Source organism: Cetorhinus maximus, chromosome 23 (genome assembly GCF_964194155.1).
Source record: "Cetorhinus maximus chromosome 23, sCetMax3.hap1.1, whole genome shotgun sequence".
Classification (NCBI taxonomy): domain Eukaryota; kingdom Metazoa; phylum Chordata; class Chondrichthyes; order Lamniformes; family Cetorhinidae; genus Cetorhinus; species Cetorhinus maximus.
The window spans coordinates 54,106,681-54,121,808 of NC_135901.1; the positions used below are offsets into that span (position 1 = coordinate 54,106,681).

General features: G+C 44.5%; 1 protein-coding gene and 2 non-coding genes across 3 annotated transcripts in view; 2 read left to right on the top strand and 1 right to left on the bottom strand.

Annotated features, from left to right (window-relative positions):
• LOC144698562 (uncharacterized) overlaps positions 1 to 15,128 on the top strand; it is a 1,040,782-nt gene that overhangs the window by 452,838 nt on the left and 572,816 nt on the right. The gene's annotated exons all lie outside the window — the stretch shown is intronic.
• On the bottom strand, positions 4,983 to 5,064 carry trnas-aga (transfer RNA serine (anticodon AGA)). The gene has a single exon. It is a non-coding gene; the product is annotated as a tRNA-Ser (tRNA).
• Positions 8,597 to 8,668, top strand: trnae-uuc (transfer RNA glutamic acid (anticodon UUC)). The gene has a single exon. It is a non-coding gene; the product is annotated as a tRNA-Glu (tRNA).

Genomic DNA, 15,128 nt, shown 5'->3' on the forward strand with positions numbered 1-15,128 from the left:
GGGTTTGCAGATGACAGGGTAAAGATAAAACAGGATCTATTTTCCTGGTTCTCCCACATATTGATTACACGAAAAGGACACAAGGGTAATCCACTGCCTGTTTAAATGTTGCTCATTGAAAATTTCAATCATCCTCCACTGTGTAACATTCGGGCACTGATTCATTAAGCAGTCTGCACTCAAAAATAAACACAGGAAGTGGCAATCATATCTGGCAACATTTAAACCTCTTGTTATTCTCTGTACGATTTACCACGAAGATACATTACAAAAGTGAACGAATTTTGCGATGGTAAAAATGTGTTCACCCCTCGGTGACCTGAAGCACACTGACACACTCAGAGGAAGACACAGATATGTACACCGAGAATGACAGAGGCCTAAAGAGAGACAAACACCCATGACACCAAAAGTTTTCTTCCATTTCTGGCGATTTGGTGAATGCTTTCAGATGAACGGAAATGAAAGAGCGCGCAAGTGAAGCGGAAAAAAACACGGGAGTATTTGGAAGCTTCTGATTTCATTTCACCAGCAATTAGCTGTCGAGACAACGAAAAGGACAAACAGGGAAGCTGGCAGGAGTCGAACCTGCGTGGGGAAACCCCAAAGAATTTCAAATCCATCGCCTTCACCACTCGGCCACGACTAGTACAGAAGATGGAACGTTGTTGAGCTAAAATTGCAGAATGGTCACAGTGGATAAAGCTGGCACTTGGCCCCACCCACTTCCGGCCACCCTGCAATTTTTATCGCCTCTCCTTGTTCTTCCTACCAAAATAAAGCACCGCAGGCGTCAGCTGCCCCGAGCGCATCCCAATGGATTTTCGAAAAAGACATACTAATTGAAATTTCGATCGCAGTGGGATTTGAACCCCGCTTCATAAGAAACTAAAACTCGCGTTTCATGAAACGCTACAACCGAATTTCGGAACCTTGGGCCGCTCGGCCACACACCCTACCGAGCAAACCGAAGCACCGTAAGCATTGCCTTGAGTGGTATCAGTGCTGAATTAGACCATAACAAATAGGAGTAGGAATGGAACCACTTTGCCCCTGGAGCCCCTCATAATATCACAGAATGACAGCTAATGTTACACAACAGATAGAGGCCATTCGGCCGGGGTCACTGAAATATAGGATTTAGCAGCAGGAGGAGGCCATTTGGCCCTTTGCGACTGCTCCACCATTCAAAAAGCTCATGGCTGATCAGGTTGTGGTCCAAACTCCAGTTTTTTGTTTGCCCCCAACTCCCATAACCCCTAGTCGATCAAAAATCTGTCTAATTCTGCCTTGAATAAATTCAGTGACACAGCCTCCACTGCTTTCTGGGGAAAATAATTCCACAGGCTAACCACCCTCGGAGGGAGAAAAAATCTCCTCATCTCCGTCTGAAAAGGGAGGCCTATTACTCTTCTGGGAACTAACTCACCTGGTCCCACTCCCCAGCCTTTTCCCCAGAGATCTGCATTTTCTGTCCAATTCTCCTTTGAAATCCGCGATTGTATCTCCCTCCCGCACACTCTCAGGTAGTGCATTCCAGATCCTAACCACTCGCTGATTAACAGAGAATTGTAGAATTGTACACTTTGTTTGATGTTGCCTCTCTTTATTTTTTCAACCAACATGAATCACTCCATGCTTCCTGACATTAAATTCCACGTTCGTTTTAACAGTTTACTCGAGGAATTCCTGTGCATTGTGACAGTTCACACAGCGGTAAGAAATAAGGTTTATCCTGATTGGGAAGTGAACCTGGGCTGCGGTGGTGAAAGCACCAAACCCTCTGACTTCTCGTGAAGCCGAGAGCAGTGCTCGTTCAGGAACCAGCGGCTGTGACATTAACAAAGTGGGATGGGGAGAGACTCAGTTTGAGCGGTGACACTGCCGGAGGAATGGAGAACTGGGGTTCACCCATGAAAACAGCAAAGCTTTAAAAGCAGGAGGCGCCTAGTATGGGGCTCGAACCCACGACCCTGAGATGGAGAGTCTCATGTGGTACAGACTGAGCTAGCTGGACATGGGTACTAACGGCTTCTTTGCAAATATTCAGGGAGATCAATGTTGTTTTCCACCTGGAGCCTCAGCTTGTTCTGAATTTCAAAGTGCAGAAGGTGATCGACCAACAAAAGCCCCAAGGTTGTCATGCATTCCTCTCAATCATCAATCATCAATAACATTGTTCACATCTTCCACTTCTTAGCTGCACCTCCTTCCAAACATTGCAAACTCCACTTGCATCGTTCATCCTGATATTTTTCTCTTTGACATTTTAATAAGAAGCTGCACATCTAATGTGAGTTAAGTTTGTGATGGTGAATTTGTGTTGGCCGGTCGGGGAACTGAACCACATTGACACACACAGAAATATACAACGAGCGTGACAGAGGCCGAAGGAGAGACAAACACCCAGAAAGCAAAGATGTCACCAACTTGGCCAATAATTGTTCCATTTCAGGGGCCAAATGTAGTGAATGTTTGCAGATGAACAGAAGTAAGAAACACGGGGGTATTTGGGTGGTTTTCGTTTTCGTTTGACTGATAATTTATTCTGCAGACAGTTTGTGTCAATCAGGAATGAGAAGAAGGGGAGTTGGCAGGATTCGAACCACGTGGAAAAACGCCTTAACCACTCGGCCAGGACAACTGGGTAAAGGCTGCATGTTGTTTGTTTAAAATAATAGAATGAATACAGGGAGTTCCAGTGAAAGAAGGTCTTCCAGTCCGTGCCATTGCTCCACCTTTTCCCAGTCACCCTGGGATTTACACTGTCTCTCATTCTTCCAAATGAAATACAACACTGCACAGCTCAGCTGCCCCTTCACTGCACGGAGAATCTTTTGGAAGCGCCTGAAATAACAAAGCACCAGAAAGTTTGGCAGCGGTGAGAGTGAAGCTCAAGTCAGCAGAGAGATCGAAACCTGAACCAGCAGCTGAGCCCGCTCGGCCTCACTACCACATTCAGATTAGACACAAACATTGTCTTCACCAACATTGACACTGAATTAGAATATAAAAAAATATGATCAGGAATTAGTCATTCGGTCCCTTGAGCATTCTCAGCTACTTAATAAGATCATGTGAAAACTTCAATCATCCTCCGCTTTGTAACAGCCGGGCGTTTAGTTGTTGAACAGTCTCCACTCAAAATAAAGAGAGAAATGTCCTGTTAACTGCTTTTTTTTTTGCTGATGTGAAGCCAGAGAACTAACATGGATAATGATTGGGTGGTGAAAATGAGAAACTGAACCACATTGACACACACAGAAAATCACAAATATGCACCTTGTTAAGATTTGAAATTGTGCTTATTTTCACACTGTCTTTCAATGTGCAGAAAGTGGAGCTGTGATCAGCTTATAGCTCAGAAGATGTACAGCAAGAATGTATATAACAGGCTGATGCTCACGGTGCCTGTTTGGACTCGGTGAGCTGCATCTAACGATTGAGACCATTTAATTGTCGTTCAACGGGTCCGGTTCCAAATTCTGTCCTAGAAATGATAAGAAAACTCGCTAAATTTGCCTATTGTCTTGAATTCAAAGCATCACATGGAAGATAAGAAAGTTCATCTTAACCGTGGTGTTAGGAAACATAAAATGACAGAAAGTTACAGCAACGAAAGAGGCCATTCGGCCCTGTGTGCTGCTTCCAAAGAGCAGTGTGATTGGTTGATCGGAATACTTTAAGATATCAGTCATTTAGGAAGAATGGACAAAAAGGAAAACGAGGCGGGGTCGCGCTGTTAATCAGGAACGAGATCGGTACATCAGTGAGAGAGGATCTCAGATTGAAGGATGAAGATGTAGAATCAGTTTCGGTGGAGCTAAGAAACAGCAAGAGGCAACAAACATTGGCTGGAGTTGTTTATAGGCCACCAAACTGCAGTGGTAATGCTGGGCAAGGGATAAATCAGGAAATTAGAACTGCATGTAACATGGGTAATACAGGAATAATATTCTGCCTCGCACCACCAGCTCTATAGTCAGTGCTTTGTAACCAATCACAGTCCTTCTCTTTTATTTTCACCCCCTCACTCCGACTCTGGTTTTATTCCCGAGTTTTGCCCTTGTGACATTTCCAGCTCTGATGTGAAACTTAAACTCTCACTCCACCAATTCTAGCAGAGCAACACCGTGTTATTTTCAACCAGCAAATCAATCACATTGATTTGAACAGCTCTCACAGGAGGAATAAGTTTCAACTCTCTAACCAGGAATCGAACACAGGCTGTACTGATAAAATTCCCACATTCTAACCACTCACCCAGCAGATGGATGCTTATGGAATTTTTTTCATTCCAGTTTTCTTTCACCAGGGACAAATTTCTTTGACCAAATGGTCTGTGTAGGATGAACACAAGTGACGTCTTCAGCCAATGAGAAGAGCCATTGCTGTTCGCTGGAACATGAAATCGATACTTTCCTACTTTAAGACAGTTCTTAAAGCCTCCCCCTTTGACCGAGCTTTTAGTCATCTGACCGAATATGATGCTCGGTGTCACACTTTGTTATATAATGATCCTGGGGAACGCCTTGTGATGTTTCATGAGGTAAAAGGAGCTTTATAAATATAAGTTGTTGTTGTAGTCCATATATAGAAAGAGACAAACTCCTCTTCCCTCTTTCATCCTGATATCTTTCGCTGTAATATTGAAATGTGAAGTTGCACCACTAATGTGAATACAGTTTGTGCTCGTACAAATGTGTTCACCTCCTCAGGGAACTGAACCACATTGACCCACACAGAGGAACACACTCAGAGATATACACCGAGAGTGACAGAGGCCTAAGGGGAGACAAATGCCAGAATAAAATCATGTCACCAAATTGGCGCAGTTTTTTTTCCATTTCCCACGGGAGATTTGCAGAAGGCTGACAAATGAATGGAAAGAAGAGATCAAGGATATGTTTGGATCGCTTTCCCTCAATTCAAACGATAATTAATTCCATTTGCACGTGGTTAAAATCAGAAATAACAGGAAACGTAGTCAGCAGGATTCGAACCAGCACAGGGTAACCCCAATGGATTTCTAATCCATCACCTTAACCACTCGGCCACGACTACAGAAACTGCTCTGGAAATAGAAATAATTGTATGTAATCATACAATGGTTACAGCAGAGAAAGCGGTGTATCTGCCCATCCTTTCATTACCATTACCTGACCTTTTCCCAAGAACCCTGCATTTATCCTGTCTCTCCTCGTTCTTCCTGCCAAACTGGGAATGAAAGAGTGAGAATGATCCAACCAGGCCAATTACCGCACCATCAGTCTACTCTCCATCATCAGTAAAGTCATGGAAGGGGTCAGCAACAGTCCTATCAAGCGGCACTGACTGAGCAACAACCTGCTCACTGAAACCAAGTTTGGGTTCCGTCAGGGCTACTCTGCTCTTGACCTCATTACAAACTTGGTTCAAACATAAACAAAAGAGGTGAGCTCCCGAGATGAGGTGAGAGTGACTGCCCTTGACATCAAGGCAGCATTTGACAGAGTCTGGCATCAAGGAGCCCGAGCACAACTGGAGTCAATGGGAATCAGGGGGAAACCCTCCTCTTATTGGAGTCATACCGGGCACAAAGGAAGATGGTTGTGGTTGTTGATGGTCAGTCATCTCAGCTCCAGGACAACACTGCAGGAGTTCCTCAGGGTGGTGTCCTCGGCCCAACCATCTTCAGCTACTCCATCAATGACCTTCCATCCTTTATAAGGTCAGAAGTGGGGAAGTTCGCTGATGATTGCACAATGTTCAGCACCATTCCCGATTCCTCAGATACTGAAGCAGTCCATGTCTAAATGCAACAAGGCCTGGACAATATCCAGGCTTGGGCTGACAAGAGGCAAGTAACATTTGCGCCACACAAATGTCAGGCAATGACCATCTCCAACACGAGGGAATCCAACCATCGCCAGTTGATGTTCAATGGCACTACCATCAATGAATCCTCCACTATCAACATCCTGGGGTTACCATTGGCCAGGAACTGAACCGGACTAGCCACATAAACACTGTAGCTACAAGAGCAGGTCAGAGGCTGGGAATCCTGCGACGAGTAACTCACTCCTGACTCCCCAAAGCCTGTCCACCATCTACAAAGCACCAGTTAGGAGTGTGATGGAATACTCCCCACTTGCCTGGATGAGTGCAGCACCCGCAACGCTGAAGAAGCTGGGCACCGTCCAGGGCAAAGCAGTCCATTTGGCTGGCACCACATCCATATTTACTCCCTTCACCACCGACGCACAGTCGCAGCAGTGTGTACCATCTACAAGATGCACTGTAGGAATTCACCAAGGCTCCTTAGACAGCAGCGTCCAAAGCCACGACCATTACTAGCTATAAGGACAAGGGCAGCAGATGGATGGGAGCACCACCACCTGGAAGTTCCCCTTCAAGTCACTCGCCATCCTGACTTGGCAATATATTGCTGTTCCTTCGCTGTCGCTTGGTCAAAATCCTGAAACTTCCTTCCTAACAGCACTTTGGGTGTGCCTACACCACATGGACTACAGCAGTTCAAGAAGACAGGCCACCTTCCCAAGGGCAATTAGGGATGGGCAATAAATGCTGTCCTAGGAGCAAAGCCCACATCCCGTGAATGAATTAAAAAAAAGATCCAGGTTAGCCTGCAATTATATTGCCTTGTTCCTCTGACCTAAGTAAAGCACTGCAAACGTCAGTGCCTGGAGCAAGTCTGACGTGTTTGTTCAGGTGAGGAACCAGCTGAAGCTTTCATCATTGGTTTTCTTAACCCGAGTTTCCAGACGGGAATTGGACAATGGCTTGAAAGGGAGAAATCATAGGATAAAGGAGAAAGAGAAGGAAATTGTCATTAATTATAAAGCTCTTTGCACAAAACTGACATAGACACCATGGGTAGAAGGTCCACTTACGCGCTGTGCCATTTGATGATGACATTGTTGATCAGTCTGTCTCCAGCATTCCTAATGAGAACAGCCGAATTCCATTTCTTCAAAACAAAGACCCAAAGTGATGCTGCATGACGTCACCGCTTAACATTCCAGACAGCTCCATTGGGCTCTTTACAGCGCAGGGTTTATAGAGGCGAGTGGGGTCATATTCGCTTCACATATGATGGAGCTGCGGTTTGAAACTAGCAAAAGCAATAACCATTTCGATCCCTTCCCCCTACTTCATCCCGAATCGGGCCACCTGTCACTTGCTCGTCCTGCTTTCTCCCCTTAATGTCACCATTAGCACATTCCATAGCTAATGTCAACACCCTTTGTCTATGACATCTTTGGCAAGCTCTTCTCTGCCTCCACCTATCACTGACCCTCTATCCAGCTCTACCTGCCCCAACCCCCTCAAACAGCTCATATTTCACCTCATTTCTATTTTTCGTTAGTTCTGATGAAGAGTCATATGGACTCGAAGCGTTAACTATATTCCTCTCCGCAGATGCTGTCAGACCTGCTGGGCTTTTCCAGCTATTTTTGTTTTTGTTTCAGATTTCCAGCATCTGCATTATTTTGCTTTTATATAACAGCATTATCCAAGCTGGTTTATTTGAGTGAGTGAAAGTTCGATAATTTATGTTTGTTGTAAATATGAACACGAGGATTGGAATCCTGCTGACTAAAGTTTTCACCATTTGTGATTTTAAACAAATTAGTTAATTAGAAGGAAACCCATCCAAATACGTCGGAATTTGCTGATTTCCATTCATTTGTCATCATTCAGGGAATTTGCTTTTGGAAATGGGACAAACACTGAGGCAAGTTCGTGACATTCTTGCTTTCTGGGTGTGTGTCTCTCCTTAGGCCTCTGTCACGCTCGGTGTATATCTCTCTGCGATTGTCAATTTGCTTCGATTCCCTGAGGGGGTGAAAACGTTTTTAACGTCGCAAACTTGATTCACATTAGTTGTACGAATTCATGTTAAAATGTCGCAGAGAGAAGATGAAAGATAAAACAGGAGATTGACCCTTTCTATATATATCCTACAACAACAGCAACTTATGTTTATAAAAGGCCTTTAACCTGTTGAAACGTCACAAGGCGTAGCCAGGATCATTACATAACAAAGTGTGATACCGGGCCTCATAATCGGTCAGATGACTAAAAGCTCGTTCAAAGGGGGAGGCTTTAAGAACTGTCTTAAAGGTGGAAAGTATCGATTTCATCCTCCAGCTCACAGCAATGGTTCTTCTCATTGGTGAAGAAGTCGCTTGTGTTCAACCAAAACATACCAATTGGTCGGAGAAAGTTGTCTCTGGTAAAAGAGATCGGCAATGAAAAAGAAAATGTCAAAAGTTGCCGCCATAATCCAAATGTCAAGCCTTATTGGTAGTTTCCCTGGTGTCCAGTGACCAGGAATCGGCGCTTCCATTGGACCAACAGCGAATAGGGTGGAGGGTTTTGGAAATCGAAAGTTACACATGAGCAGCTTGGGGGCTATTTCACCTCACTGTCAATTTCATGTTCCAGCTCACAGCAACCGTTGTTTTCATTGGCTGACGAAGTCGTTTGTGTTGGACCGAAACAGGCAGTTTTGTGGTGAAAGAGATCTGAACTGAAAAACAATAGGCAAAAGCAGCGTAGTTAAGCCAAATCGAAAAATTTTAGCACAGCTTCCCTGGTGGTCTAGTGGTCAGGATTCGGCGATTTCACCGCCGCGGCTCGGGTTCGATTCCCGGTTAGGGAATGTCGAGTTATTGAGTTTTTCGGAACGGGAATTGATCACACATTGACTGGCAAGGTTTAAAAGCTCCACCAGAATCAGAAGCGTGAGAGTTCAAGTTTCACCTCAAGAGCTGGAAAACATCACACTTGGTTCAAGTGGAGTGAGGGAATGAAGAAAGAGGAGAGGAGCACTGACTAAAGAATTGTTGGTGTGAGGCAAAATATGGGTGGGACAAGTGCGAATTTTGCTGCCTACTGTTTGCACTGGCACAAATATCACTCCTGATGGATCAACCAATTTCTACTGCTCATTGAAAGCAGCGCGCCCGGCCGAATGGCCTCTTTATGCTGTAACTTTCTATAATTTTATGTTTCCCAACAGCACGGGTCATTCTGCCATTTTATAAGCCACACCAGCGAGATATTCTTTCTTACCTTGTATTCGTCTCTTTTGAAACGAAAACACGGAGCAAATTCTGCGAGTTTTCTTGTCATTTCCAGCACGAAATTTGTCACGAGACTAATTGAGAGACACATTAATGGTGCCAATCCTTCCCTGGAGCTCACCGCGTCCAAAGAGCACTTTTATCATCAGCCTGTTATGTACCTTCTTGCAGTACATCTGCTGAACAATATAAGCTTATCACAGCTTTGCTTTCTTCACATTGAAATCCAGTGTGAAAATCAATTAAAAAGCTGAACAACTGGGAGAGATAATCGGCACTGTGCACATTCCTGTAATCAGTATCTGGGAGAACCAGGAAGGTGAGATCCAGGTGTCTCTTCCACGAGTTTTATCCATTCACACGAATTGATTGTGTCTGCATCAAGCAACAGCTAATTGACCTGGGAGCCGGACGGGCAGAGGGAGCTGGAGGCGAGGCAGAGACAGAAGCAGAGAGAGATAGGACATGCATTGAATTTGATGTGTGTCAGTTGCTTTCAGCGGTGAATGTCTGTCTTGTAAGTTTCACAGGAGACATAGCAATTGATGTTTATTTCAAACAGCAAGATTTTAAAAGTAAAAAGATAAAAGCAAATTACTGCGAACGATGGAAATGCTGGAAAAACTTCACAGCTGGTGAGAGAAACAAAATGAACGTTTCCAAGCCGCACGAATCTTATTTGGATTTTTAAAATATTATTGCGCCCAGCGTGGGACTCGAACTCACGACCCTGAAATTAAGTGTCTCATGCTCTACCGACTGAGCTAGCCGGTATGCCAACACACATGGAGAAACCTGCTGCTTTCCACCTGATGCCTCAGTTTGTTCTGACTTTTAAGGTGTGGAACATAATCGGCCTACAAATGCCCGAAGGTTGCAATGCATTCCTCTCAATCACCAATAACGTCATTCACATCTTCCACTTCTTAGCTGCACCTCCTTCCAAATACTGTGATCCATTTTCCTCAGGATCTGTTCCTGGATTTAATATTTACCTACTTTGTGGCCTCATTTTGAAATCAGATTCGCTTCAATATCCAACACAAACTGAATTGCAAACCTGACGGGCAAACAATGGAAAACAAGTCACTCGGTAACACAAATCCCATGGTGCTCATTTTCAGATTCACAACAGTCAACTTTTCAATAAAATGGGTGAATTTTACAGTGAAAAGAATTAGAAAGTTGGTGTGACTTTTATTTGTGACACACTCACTCGGGTATTCTGTAAATGCTGCCCGGAGGTTTAGTGACCGGGATATAATCTACCTGTGTTTTCCTGAGCCTGTACTCGGTGTATTGGGAAGTTTAGCCTGGGTTGGAGTATCTCGCGTCCCAGGGATGGGCAGTAACCCGCTGATTGAAGCTGCAGTCGCCGCTTTCTGCTGGCAGCCGGTATTGGATAGTGCGGGGACGGAATATTGCTGCTTTTCAGCTTTTCCCTGTCTCACTCACTGTGGAGCAAAGGAAGAGAGAATAATTGATGGGTTTATTTGAATCCAATAACTTCATAAATTTCCAATGGTTAGATATCGGTGCATGATAGGTCTAATTGTTTTCTTAGCGGAGTCAGCAACGTTTCGGGGGTCTTCATATTCAGCTCAAGTACCCAATGACAACCGGGAACTGAGTGACAATGAATGCTGATAGGGAGAAAACAGTGAAAGTTTCATTCTTGGGTGGTCTCGAACCACCAACTTTTCGGTTAACAGCCGAACGCGCTAAACAATTGCGCCACAGTGACCGATGAAAACTTAAGCCAGGTTGTCAGCGAGTTAAAGCTTCAGATTGCTGCGAACGGAATAACAATTGTCTCTATCAGTTTTACTCTTCCAAATTAAAGAGTGGGACATTCATTGTGGATACATGGAAACAGTCTGATCCCACCCACTGCAGACACATCCATGTCACCGGGAACCAGCTCTCCTACAACCGGTGCCGTCTCCCTTCCAGCCTTTCTCTGTCTTGTCTGTTACCAAGTATTCTGATTGTCCCGAAGCCGATATTAGGTTTGAATTCCTGATGTGCAGTAACGAGAATCTTTTCAATGTCTCAGATCAGTTAATTTCACTGATAACATCAGAGTCAATGTTCCAGCGTCTTTAAGAAGGGAAAGGTGCCTTGACTGTCTCTGGTCAGTCGGAAAGTTCACCCTTCATTCTCCTCGGATTCCGGTTCCCAAGGAGTTTCTGAAGATTCACAAAGCTGGAGACTGATTTTTCTGTTTTGGTTCCCAGTCCATTTTCCCAGCTGCCAACTGATATTATTTTCCAAATATTGAGAAGAAGACACCAAAGTGGCCTCGAGGCCACAATCAGATCAGCCATGATCTTACTGAATGGCGGAACAAGTTCAAAGGGCTGAATGGCCTCCTCCTGATCGTCATTCGTCCCTTCCTGTGACACAGCCCGAATCACTCCTGACTTTAGCAAACCGCCTTCAGAATTAATTATCAGCTTTCTTCTTTCCGTTCATCTGCAAACATTCACTAAATCTGCAGTCTGAAATGGAGCAATAATTGGCCAGGTTGGTGACATCCTTGTTTTCTGGGTGCTTGTCTCCACTTCGGTCTCCGTCACTCTCGGTGTATATGTCTGTGTGTGTTCCTCTATCTATGTCAGTGTGGTTCAGTTCCCCGAAGTGGTGAACACATTTTCACCAACACAAACTTTATTCACATTGATTGTGCAGCTTCATATTGAAATTTTACAGAGAAAAATTTCAAGATGAAACATTCAAGAGGGGTTTGCAATGTTTGTACGGAGGTGCAGCTAAGAAGTGGAAGGTGTCAATGATGTTATTGGTGATTGAGAGGAATGCATTGCAACCTTGGGGCTTTTATCGGTCGATTACCTTCTACAATTTGAAATTCAGAGCAAGCTGAGGCTTGAGGTCGTAAACAGCAGTGATCTCCATGTATGTTGGGATGTGGAATACTTTGCTTTTCTTACATGCCTGGCGAGTTCAGTCGACGGCGTCTGAGGCGCTTAACGCCAGGTCTGTTGGGTTCGCGACCTGTGATCAGTGAAATTCCCTTTTCAAACATTGTTGCTTTCATGGGTGAACCCCAGGTCTCCATTCCTCCGGCAGTGTCACCGCTCAAACTGAGTCTTTCTCCATCCCGCTTTGTTAATACCACAGCCGCTGGTTTGTGAATGAAAACTGCTCTCGGCTTCACTGGAAGTCAGAGTATTTAATTCTGAGTATTTGGTGCTTTTACCGACGCAGCCTAGGTTTAATTCCCGTACAGGGAAAACCTTTTCTTTCCCGCTGTGTGAACTGTCACAGTGAATAGGAATTCCTGATTAAATGAAACCAGTTCTGGCAGCGTCTGTGGAGTGAGAAACAGAGTTAATCTTCCAGCTGGATGATCTTTTATCAGAGCTGGAAAAGCCAGAGCTGTAACAGGTGGAAAACAAGTCCAGAGGCGGAGAGATGGGAGTGAAAGGACAAAAGGGAAGGACTGTGATCGGTTACAAGGCATGAGAAAGAAACTGTCTAAAGGAATGATGGTGTAAAATGTGGGTCGGAATGCGATTAATTTTTTCTTCTTGATGTTCAAACTGGGACAAATATCACTCCTGATCAACTAATCACAACTGCTCTTTCAAAGCAGCACGCCGGGCCGAATGGCCTATTTCTGTGCTGGAACTTTCTATAACTGTTTCATTTTCACCCGCAATGCTGCTGCCTTCACAGTCATTCTATCATCTTACAACCCATTCCAGCAAAATCCACCTTCTTCCCTTGTGTTCAGCTCCTTTGACGTCATGGGACTGAGCAAATTCAGTGGGAAGTTTTCTTCTCATTTGGAACGAGATTTGGAACCAGATTGAGGGATATTTGTGCCGGTGTGCACATTGAAATGTTCCCTATTACCTCCACATTTTCTCTTGCACCACCATCTCGATAGTCAGTGCTTTGCAGCCTATCACAGCCCTTCTCTCATTTCCTATCTACACCTCCGTGTTTGTTCGCGGCCTGTTGCACGGGTGACATTTCCAGCTCGGATGCAAAACTGCAGCTCTGACTCCACTGATTCAGGCGGAGCTGATATGCGTTTTCAGTTTTCAATCAATAAGCGATGCACATTTATTTTAATCATTCGCATGATGTTTATAAGGGCCGAACCCTAACAACTAGACCCCCAGGCTTGCTACTTTACAGGCCGGCTTACCCATGATATCTGTGCCTTTTATTTTCATTTCAGACCTCTTTCATCGGAGACACTTTTCTCCCACAAAATGACACGTTTATGTAGAACACATACGACTTCTTCAGACAGTGACAACAGCGATTGCTGTTAGCTGGAGCAGCATTCATTGCCACCAGTCCCGGGTTGTCATTGGGTCCTTAAACGACAAAAGAGGACAGAAATCGCCAACTCTCCTGTTACCCGGCGTGTTCCAACAGATATGTTTTTTATTGAATATTCATTTTGAGTATTCTCCACTCACCCGCTGTCAGCCGAAGGATATCCTCACTTTGCTGAGTGTACACTTTGTGAAAAGACGAAGAGCAAGTGCAATCCGGCTGTGAGATTCTGCATTCAGCTAATATTCAACAACAAGCAGGAGCGATGCAACTTTCCCTCTCACCTAAATGAACAAGTTTCGAAAATGTTTCTGCTTGGTTTTGAATCGGGGACTTTCTGCGTGGAAAATGAACGTGATAACCATTACACTACGGGAACTCAACACGAAGCGGGTCCAGTACACGTGACTACAATGCACTTCTGCAGCAGCACTTTGGGTCTTTGTTTTGAAGAAATGGAATTCGGCTGTTCCCATTAGGAATGCTGGAGACGGACTGATCAACAATGTCATCATCAAACAGCGTAGCATGTTGGCAGGTCATTAGGTCATCACATCTAAGCCAGGTTCATTTTAAAGAGGAACATATCAGCCTCATTTTTCACTATTTCAAGTCACTGTCCAATTCACTTTTGAAGAAGGTGTTTCTGCAGAATCCATGCACAGTTTCTCTTAATTAACAAAGTTTCCCCGATCCAGTAACATGAAGATTTGGACGTGAGTTTCTTCCAGTCCCTGGAGGATTGGATCCGAATCCCAGCGCTGCCACATTTTAAGTCACATTCCCATTTTGGGGAACTGAAGGAATACCCTTTTGGAGAACAAGAGGGGACTCTAGTTTAATATAGGACGGGTTGTGGTCCTTTATTTTGTTTGGAAGAACACGGAGAGGTAATGCAAATATATATTGTTGTGGGGGAAAGGCGGGTGTTTGGAATTGGTTGAGTTCTTCCAGAGAGCCAGCACAGACACGATGGGCCGAGTGACTTACTTTGTAGCCATTTCTGATTTGACAAGAACACATTTGAGCTCGGAAGCTGCTGTTAGTCGTGGCTGAATGTTTAAGGTGATGGATTTCAAATCCATTGCGGTTTCCCCCTGTAGGTTTGAATCCTGCTGACTACAGGTCCCATTATTCCTCATTTTAACCAGGTGCCACCAACCACATCCCTGCGGCTCCTGTGAAACTGACAAGGCGACACACGGCAGAAATTCATCACTGAAAGTAACTGACACACATCAAATTCTGCCGCTTTCATGTCGCATCTTTTAACTTCCTGTTCTCCATCTCAGACATTTCCAGGTCTATCAAATGTCACCCACCTGGAACTTCAGCGTCTGCCTCGTTCTACTGAATATGGTCGATTTTCTGTTTGGTGAGCAGGTGGTTCAATAGCTCAGCGGTTACAGCTCTGCTCTTGTAAGTCAAGGGCTGTGAATTCAATTCTCGCTGGAGTCTATGGATAACTTTCAGCTGAGAATACTAAGTAACGTGAAAAACTGAGAGACTGCAGAACAAAATAGCACAAGCTATTAAGTTAAAATACTGTGGATGATGGAAATCTGTATGAAAAACAAAAAATGCTGGAAAAGCTCGCCAACTGACAGCGTCTGTGTAGAGGGAAACAGGGTCACAGTCACGAGTCCGTGTGACCACTTCAGATCTATAGAAGCAGAAATATGATGGAATTTATAGTGTTTACGAGGGGGTGGGGTGGAGCAA